The 9709-nt window shown below is 42.7% G+C and overlaps 1 protein-coding gene across 5 annotated transcripts in view; it reads left to right on the top strand.

Moving 5' to 3' along the window:
• Positions 1 to 3714: 3714 nt before the first annotated feature.
• Positions 3715 to 9709, top strand: part of LOC107378123 (kelch-like protein 29) — a 404331-nt gene continuing 398336 nt past the window's right edge. For 3 of the 5 annotated variants that reach the window (XM_070545020.1, XM_070545028.1, XM_070545022.1), the window contains exon 1: positions 3715 to 3939. The gene's annotated coding sequence lies outside the window, so the exon portion shown is untranslated. Of the gene's footprint in view, positions 3961 to 9709 lie in introns of all 5 variants that reach the window. The other 2 variants (XM_070545021.1, XM_070545024.1) reach the window with 1 other exon arrangement.

Here is a 9709-nt window from a genome sequence, read left to right as displayed (position 1 = left end):
GGAGCGGAGAGCACTCAAGTGTTTTACCCAAGCCTTTTGGAGTGAATACACTTAAGGTGTGTGCAGGGAGCAATAACACCTATGCTTTGCTTCCACAATGCGTAGCGCTGCATTTTCTGCTATGTATTTTTACATGTAATTTCAAAATTTGCATATTGCCTTTCATTTTAAAGTACCTATTGAGGAAACACCTACACACATCAGCAACCTTATTTCATTTTTGTTGCTACCAAAACTTCTTTTCCAGATGCTATTCTCGAGGTCGAGGTGCCACGTTGACCACTTTAAACTCAGACCAGACGTCTGAGTATGATTCCATTTTTAAAGCTCTTAAATAATATGGTCACGATACCACCGCGATGTCTGAGCCAATGCTTTAAAAGCTAATTGTAAAGTTAGCCAACTGTTAAAGTTGCACAACTTGGTGATGTTCGTAAAAAAAGTTGTCTTTTTTAAATCGTCTTTACTTTGTTGCAACCGTTCCCTTGCGGTCTTTGCTGTAGGACTTCAGGGACACGCTCTTTTCCCCAGCAGAGATTTGGATTTCACACAAAAGGTGAGAAGCACTGATGTATCGATGATGGCTACTTTCCACAAGGGCAGCTTCGCTCTTTGCGTCTGCTGGTTCACTGCAGCAGCTTACGAGGATAAACTGGCTCTTTATTTCCACCTTTCCTCACTGTCACATCTCAAAAGGTCTGCGGGGGGAAAAAACGACAAAAGAAAATACCTCTGCAGGATGGAGGTTTGTAAAAATAACAGGTATGAATGCAAAGGTTCTATTTAGAATCTAATTACCAAAATATATTGTTCTTGATTTAGGAAATGTGAAGACCTATCTTGAAAGGCTCGGACAAAAGGAGGGATTTGTAAAAGTTACTAAAATACAATTAATTTAACAAAAATACTTAAAATTAACTTGTAAACAACAAAAATAAATAAATTAATTAATAAGATGTCACCAGCGTGTCAATGTGTGTGTGTGCATTATTGAATAATTGGGTGTGTTGTAAAGTACCTTGGGGGGTTGTAGAACCCTAGATGGCGCTATGCAAATACAAGCCATTTTCCTTTTTACAGACTTTGGTAGGAACCAGTGCTTATTTGTCTTTCTTTCATCTCCAACCAGTCAGATCAGAGATGGAGATGGTTGCGAGTTGAAATCCCAGTAAATCAGCTGGCATTAAAGGCTCAGACAAACCCAACTGGTGCCATCAACCACGTGTTTTTCAATGTCCCCCCAAAGCTCTTTCTTCTCCATTCTGATGCTCGGTTTGAACTTCCTAGGGGTCTAAATGCATTGAATTGCTACTGTGTGATTGGCTGGTTAGATATTTGTGTTAAGACTATTTGGACAGGTTTGCCTGAGACCCTGCAGCTAACCTTTGTGTGTTTTCATGAAGTAAAGTAACCTTTGATTGTTCTTCACCCTAAACATCTGTCACACTCTAGTTATTCCGTATGATTAAATAATTTAGGAATCCAAATTTGAGGGATGTTCAAATGCGGAACAGTGAAAAATCTTTTTTAAAATTATTTCTGAGTATAATCGGGCACTTTAAGTGTTTCGTGCAGGCTGAACTTAAAAACTGTCTCCTACATTTATCTCCTGTATTTGGCGCTGAAAGAATATAGATGGGGAAAGGCTTGGGTCAGAAAAAGCAGTCAGATCTGCATCACATAGCGTTCATGGACTCACCCATGTTGGCTCCTGACGGGGAAGGCTGTTGTTGATTTAGCACCCAGGAGAGAGCAGAGCACTTCTTGGCTAGTAGAAGCTAACCATTAGCATTAGCAACTTCACCACACAGCAGAGCTCCTCCAAGCTTGTGTTATTTGTGGAGATAAAATATCAGCGTTGCAAAGTAAATGGTAGAGTCATGTTGCTGTTAGCCAATCAGAGGCAAGATGCCCAAATATCAGGTAATCAGTCCAAATCCTGTCGTATTCTGCCACTCTCTCCTCCAGATGACTCCTCTGTGCTGATGAAGAAGCTACTGCCCACCCCCACCCCTAGTACAACTTGCAAGGCATTCATTCCTACTAGATACCACTGCAAATGCATTGATTAAACAGGTGTTTAACACCTTTAAACATGTGTGTTTTATGCTGCACCTTACTGGTAATTTATGGGATTATTTTTACATTTTTTTAGTTGATCCCAGGTTAGCCGTTTCCTAGCTTTTAGGAGCTACAATGCCATATTAAAATATCTTATCATCAATATTCAAAGTGCCTCATGTGGATTTAAAAGTGCCTGTCTGAGTTAATTGTTCTCCCATCTGAAGCAGCCAAGCTAATGTTGAGCTATCTAAATGTTTTAAAAATGGTACCAGCTTAATAAGATCCATGTATAATTAAATAATGTGTTTTCCCACCTAAACTGTTCCCCATTAAAAGATTCCATCTCCTTCACACAGCTGCTGTCGGCTCCCGACTTCACAGAACTGTCTCTTTGAGTCGTTACTCTGTCACATCACATCCTTTTTTGTGCTCACGGAAATGTGGCGAGGGAAGCAAAAATAAAGGGGGAAGCATTGATTTCAGGTTATTTGTATCGCCGCAGAGAGCCCTGTTGATTTTTGTTCCAGCCATCTAATCAGGGACTGATTTATAACCAGGATGCTAAGAGAATGTAATTACCAGCATTTAACCGCCAGGTAGGATGGAAAAGCTGCAACATGTTGGCTACTGCGGGCCTCCTTACTGAGAGTGGGATGAAATAACATTTTGGTCATCTTTTTAGACCAGAGGAAGGTTAGGGTTAGTGTGAATGCTTATAGTGAATGTTTAACTTTTTTTTAAGGTCAGATTCATTAGAATAATTACATTTAGGCCTCAGTTAGGAGAAACAGAGAACACTAGTGATACAATAGACAAGTTAAGTGTCTCAAAACCGTATTGTTCCAAAAGCTTGATTATGTTACTATTAAATTCCCATTTATTCCTACAGAGTCATTATGTCAGACGCAGCCAGCTCCTCGTCTTAAAGACCACAGAATTCATCAGGGTAAAACTTGACATTAAGATTCTGGCATTATTTATTCTTGGAATTATAGTTATTTTAAGATTTTATAACTGACTTACTTTACAAATGTACGTTAAATCAGATTTATTGTCCGTTTCTCCAAACTGAAGTCAGTCAGACAGCTATCTGCATGTCAGAGACTCTAAATTATCTGCAGGTGTGAGCGAGAATGTGAATGGTTCATTTGTGTGTCCCTGTGATGGACTAGAGACCTGTCCAGGGCGTCCTCACCTCACCCCCTGCTTGTGAGTCTTTTAGGAAATAAGCAGTTCAGAAAATTTGATGATGATGATGATGATGAAACACATAATATAGGTTGATGGATTTTCTGTAACTTTTTATTTAATTTTTTCAACTGGATATGTTATCCATGTCTGTATTGACTCTAAATGCATTAACTGGTGAAATACTACAATTATATAAGGAAGGGAATTATGAAAACGTTGCAGGATCTCCAGGAGCATTTAGATCTGCTGAGCTGGCTGCTGCTGCTGAGGATTCCTGAGGTGAGTAGATGTAAATGCACATAGTGGCGGGCTGGGGGCGCTGCAAGGCTTGTGTCAGCTCCAGCCCGGTGAAGGAGGAGGAGCAGCAGCACCGTGAGTAAAGTGGCTACACGGCGTGCCAGTCAGTCCGAGCAGTCGCTCGCATCTCAGATCCGCTGCCGCGCTGCGAGCCTCGGATAGAAGACATCCGCCAAGTCCCGGTCCGTCCGCTCCACCTGGTGACGCGCGGAGCCGAGCACCGACAGGCCACGCACCGAGCCGCTGCCTCCGCACAGTGTTGCTTTCCTTGCTGTAAAATGCAACTGCGGTCTTTGTGGGATAAGGACAGCATTCACACTCAGCGCTGAAGCGAAACAAGGACACGCACCAGGGAAGGGGGGCCAAGAGAAGCGAGCGCCCGGAGAGGTAAGCGCTCAGCCGGCGGAGGTGAGAGCTGTCGCCGCGCTGACTCCGTCCACGCTGACATCCGTGCTTACATGCTTTGTGATGGCGAGGAGTTCACTTGTCCTGCCATCGATGAATGAGGAGGAGGAGGGTAGTCGGTCCGAAGCCGTAGCTGAGGACCATTAACGGTGTGAACAGCGCGCGCAGTGTGCGCACGCGCTCCTGTGGACTGGGAATTAACTTAGAAATGATCAAAAGGATAATGAAGTAGAAATGGAAACAAATCAGGACTAACTATTTTATTGTTGACCTTAAATTTTTTTTTTATATTTAGTAAAATAAATGCTTTAAATATTCTAACACTTTTATTTAAAAAAATCATATGGTGACTTTGTTATAAGCAACACCTTTAAATTGAATCAATATAAAATAATAAAATAAAAAAAGTACCTTTAATGATTAAGTACGAGTGAATGAAACATGTCAAAATCTGTATCTGTTGGGTTAATTAAACTCAGAGTCACAGTAATGTTTAATTAGAAACACAGACCGCAGTGACTTTTTTACGTTTTCTCATTTAAGAGTTTAAAAATAAAATGTCTTCTATTATTTCATTGCATTTTTAAAATCTTCAGATACTTTAAAGCATCAGTTGATGTCATAAAATACACGCTATAGATATTTAGCATGCTGTATTGTGGTCCAGCCACACATTTATCCATCCTCACTGTCTTGGATCTGATGCCTTGCTTATGAGCTCAGCCAAGAGAAGCATGGGTTCCTGTGTATAAATAGAGATGCTGTTTCTCTTCTGTATGGATGCAGCCTGGTGGTGGTGTTGCATTAATGGGCCGAGCATGTGGGGCAGGAGTAGGACACACTTCCCCACTGATGACATTTGAAAACCTAGCAGGCGATCGCAAATCAAGGCGGGGGATTAAGGGCTTTAGTCCTAGTCCTCTGAGCAGACAGGGAGCTCTGCGCTCGCTGAAGTAATGCATTTGCCTCAGAGCTGGAGCCATTTAGCAGGGGTCTTCTCACCTTTTTGTGGCACGAGCGAGGAGTGTAAACAGTCACTGTAAGGTGGGTGATCACACAGCGGCAGCACGGAGAGGCGTTTACACACACATCACAGGTCTTAACACCGCTTGTGGTGCATGAATAACATGTTTTTTTAGTTAGTCACCAGCTTTGCTGCAATAAACTCAATCAGGAATTTAATCCTCTATCAAATGTGGTTTAGATTGGCTTGAGGAGCTGCTTTGGCCTGAGGAATTCATTTAGAAATTACCCAGAAGCATTTATCCTATTAGCAAAAAGCCAGAAAAAAAAGACGTTTGTTGTTATGGTCAGCAAATTGCAAAGCTGTAGTGTAGCTCAAGGCTGTGCATTATTATTTTCTTCACTACTGAATGATTTGGTGAGCTGAGGGTGTGTGTAATTTGAGCACAGCTACAGCATTTTAAACCCATTTGCCTCATCGGTCTGCCCGCCTGCAGCCAGAACAGCTCTGACGTGTGTGTGTGTGTGTGTGTGTGTGTGTGTGTCTCCTGTGGTGTCCTGTCGGGGACGCGTTGGCTCCGGATCATTTGGGTCCTGTGGGTTCCAGGGTTTATCTTTTATGTTGGACCAGGATGGTTCCAGTGCATCCCATCCCAGGCGATCTCCAGGTTCTGAGGCCAACTCCTCGGCCTCTTTGAGCTTTTTGAACCTTTTTTATTTTTTGTTTTAAACCATTTTCTTGAGCCAGTATGTGCTAAAATGACCCGTTAAAGGGTTAATTGAATGCCACTCAGATCCCCACCGCCGTCTGTGGCCAGAATACCGCATTTGCAACTTCCGAGTGCCGGTCCGGTCTGTAGGACTTGGAAAATTTTTTTGCTTTAAACACCTGGCGCTGCAGTCTGTTTCCAGCACGTTTCCTGCATGTTTCAGATCAGGAACACAGTGGATTTGTTTCATTTAGTGATGAATCGCTCCTGTAGACGCTAAGGAAGGCTGGGGAGACGTTGTTAGATTAAGGTGTTAAAAATACAAACACACTAGTGATGTGTCGGTCGCGAACGAATCGGCTCTAAGAGCCGGCTCTTTGAAGTGAACGACGGGAGCCGGCTCGTCATTGGGAGCCCCCCCCCCCCCCCCTGGTGAAAGCTACAGGCGATTGGTCAACATGTGTAACTGTGTGTCCAGACTGTCCACACACAGAGCAGTAGGGGCGGGGAAGAGGGAGGATCAGACTCAGACAGACACACAGCAGAGCACATGCGGGTGGAGGGAGACGAGAGGGAATGAGGAGGAGGAAAAAGGCGAGAGAGAGAGAGGAGAGTGCGACAAAGACGGTGAGAAAATGAGCGCCAGCAGTCGGAAAGTGGACATTTCTTAAAGTGTTCAGTTATTAAATCCATAGAAATGATAAACATTTGATATATTGCTTTTTTTTTTACATTAGTAAATTATTTTACATATGTTTAGCATTATTTTGGTTATAAATGTACTCTACGCAACAGAAAATCTGAGGAGCTACTTGGGAGCCGAAAGAGCCGGCTCTTTTTGGTGAGCTGAGCCAAAAAAAAGAGCCGGAATTCCCATCACTAAAACACACAGCGAGAAGATACGTTTTTCTTTTTGTTCTACTAAACGGACACTAGGGGATGGTAAAAGCAAGCCCAAACTGGCTTGTCTTCCTTTACAGGATGTGCTCTTTGTGAATATCTTCTCAACCAAAGTAGCAGAAAATCAAAACGTTAAACTAAAAGACCTTGGTGGTTTTGTTATTGTGGTTTATATAAACCGCACCATACAGTTTTACTATTGAATGATGTGTTTATCAAACATGATGACTAAAACCCCATTTTTTTTTTCACTTGCAAGAGCCAGATAAGCAGAACAGCACCTCGGCCGCTTCGCTGAAGGCGTGGAACCATTTCCATTGTCTACTTCTTTTAAGAACCTACGTCTGTTTATCTGCAGCTGCAAACCAAAGCAGAAATATTAAAAGTCTGAATGCAGCGAGCGATTATGTTGGAGGAGACACTGGGATGCTAGTGTGGACCAACATGCCCTCAGTCAGAATGAAAATGAAGAGCAGTTGTGCATGATTTTTGTGCCTTTGGTAATGGATGAACTCCATTTTCTCCATGGTTAAAAGGTGCAATTTTTATTTTAATTTTGACGTTGTCACAAGAGGTGCACTTGCAGATTGTTATCCAGTTCATTTGAGCATGGTGTGTGCACGCACACACGCACGCACGCACGCACGCACGCACGCACACACACACACACACACACACACACACACACACTTGCAGTTTGAGTTTTTGTGTGCTGCTCAAATCGCTGAAAGTGGATGCTGGAAAGATAAAAGAAAACATAAAAGCATTTGAAAAATGATTCTCACACTCATGGTTTTCACACTCTAATTTAGTGTGAGATCCTTGCAGTAGTCTTTTATTTAAAAAAATGAAACTGAAGTGGATGAAGGCTTTACTGTTGCACCGCTTAAAGAGATGTGTGGCAAACTAAACTACAGGCAGAGCTGGGTCTTTTACCCCACAGTTAAAGGGTCAGGGAGCAGACCGGCTTACTCACTCAAATACTCACGCTGCTCCATCTCCATCTTCAACAGACATCCAGACATTTGGAGATGAATTACACATGCGTGTTGATACTGAACTAAACAATTATACACATAATTATTATTAGTCAATATGGAGCTGAAAATGCTGCCAACTGAAACTTAAAATGTAGTTAAAAGGATCTATTAGAATAATCCCATTTTCCTTTTAAATGCAGGTGAAACTATAAACTCACCCTTTGTGCAAGTTTGACATAATCAAAGATGATTAATTGCTACATTCAGATTATGAGGGTTGATTCAAATCTCTGACCCGTGGAATCAGGTTTGGCTGATTCGGATGTAGCTAAAAGAGCTGTAATTATCAGAATACTTAAAGGGACATTATGGAAGTTTGACAGCCAAAACATGTATAGAAATAATAAATTTCTTCTTCATACATTCTCCTGCAATGCCCTGGTCCTGTAGAATGAGCCCTGGCATTTTTACTGTGATTGCCTGTTTTTCTGTAAAATCACAGAAAAAGAGAGATGCTCGGGTCGAGCAGGCTGCTTCATGCGCGTTCACGCTCAGGCATCGCCCGTAGCATTTGCTATCCGTAGCTTTAGCAGCAGAGAGAGAGGCAGTGCCACTTTGTCGCTGTTCCTAACGCCTAGTGACAAAGCTAGCTACATTTCTGAGGACCCTTAGCTACTTTCTGTAGAACTTTCTTCTAGATATTTCCTGCAAATTAGCAACAAAATAGCCATTTTCGCTCCAAACCGTTCTTTGGTTTGACGTTGTTTCAGGTGTCATCAAGGATATAAATGTTACAGATACTGTGAATGTTACTAGAGTGTAGCTCACCTTGTGAGATGTCTGACTCCCATGCAGAAGACCTGGTTTTGATTCTGGGTGTGAACATTGTTCATTTAGAGTTTCTTTTTTACATTAATGGTATATTTTTTTACAGTAAGATGCCCACATTTTTATTTGAGACTCGCCGAACGGCATTGAATTCACTCATAAAAAAGATGTGGGTTCAACTTTCATTTTGGAACAATTTTTCAAGCAAGGGAAGGGAATGATCTGAGCATGCAGGAGGACTGACCCATCATAAACCTTTGTCGGCTGTGCTGAAGAGAAAGGTACAGAACCAAATTATTTAATTAATTTGCTGCACGTTCTCCTGTCCTCTGTCCTCCAGGCCACCCACACACACACACACACACACACACACACACACACACACACACACACACACACACACACACACACACACACACAAGGGACTGTCTCAGCTGTTATTTTCGTTAAGGAGTGTGCACGTACAGCATGCGCGCCTCGTGCACAAGCCTACTATTGAAGCTGCCGTTACGCTTTTGGCCTGAGGGGGCAATCGTGAGCATAAAAATTCAAAACTCCGTAAAGTTCCTTTAAGGAATTTCCTTAAGTTGAAAATTACAGTTTTGGAAGTAAAATCGTCCAGTTAGAGGATCTGTCATTGCACGTGTGAATTAGGGCTTAGCGAGTGAAAATATCAGTTTCTTTATTGCTGCTTGGCTTTGGTGTGTTTGTAGATTTGAAAATAATAATTGTGAGTTTCAGGTCATAATGAATATCGGCTATTTCTATCCGTACATGTGATTGTTTCTTATTTATGAATTATGATATTTTTCTTATCTGCATGAGCTGCCACCTTAACGCAGTAGAGTGGTTTGAGTGTCCCAATGATCCTAGGAGCTAAGTGGTCTGGGGCTTCATGCCTCTGGTAGGGTTTTCCATGGCAAACAGGTCCTAGGTGAGAGATCAGACAAAGTGCAGTGATTTAGTCTTCAGCTACAGAGGCTAGCGCTCAGTACGTGGAACGTCGCCTCCCTGGCGGGAAAGGAGTAAGTGTGTGAGACTGAGAAGTTCCGGCTAGATATAGTAGGACTCACCTCGACCCAAGGCTCTTGCTCCAGAATGAAAGGAGCCAGTTGAGGTGGCTTGGGCAGCTGGTAGGATGCCTCCTGGACGTCTCCATGGTGAGGTTTTCCGGGCATGTCCAAAACCGGGAAGAGACTTAAAGGACGACCCAGGATACGCTGGAGGGACTATGTCTCTTGGCTTCTACACTGCTAAGTCCTCAGTAGGGTCACAGAGTGATCATGTCTATCTCCAACACCAGGAGAGAGGTGGGGGACACCTTGGACAGACCCGTAGTCCATCACAGGGACACACAAAGACAAATAGGAC

This window comes from Nothobranchius furzeri, chromosome 2 (genome assembly GCF_043380555.1).
Source record: "Nothobranchius furzeri strain GRZ-AD chromosome 2, NfurGRZ-RIMD1, whole genome shotgun sequence".
Lineage (NCBI taxonomy): Eukaryota > Metazoa > Chordata > Actinopteri > Cyprinodontiformes > Nothobranchiidae > Nothobranchius > Nothobranchius furzeri.
Note: the sequence above shows the minus strand (reverse complement) of the source record. Positions and strands in the feature narration are given on the sequence as shown.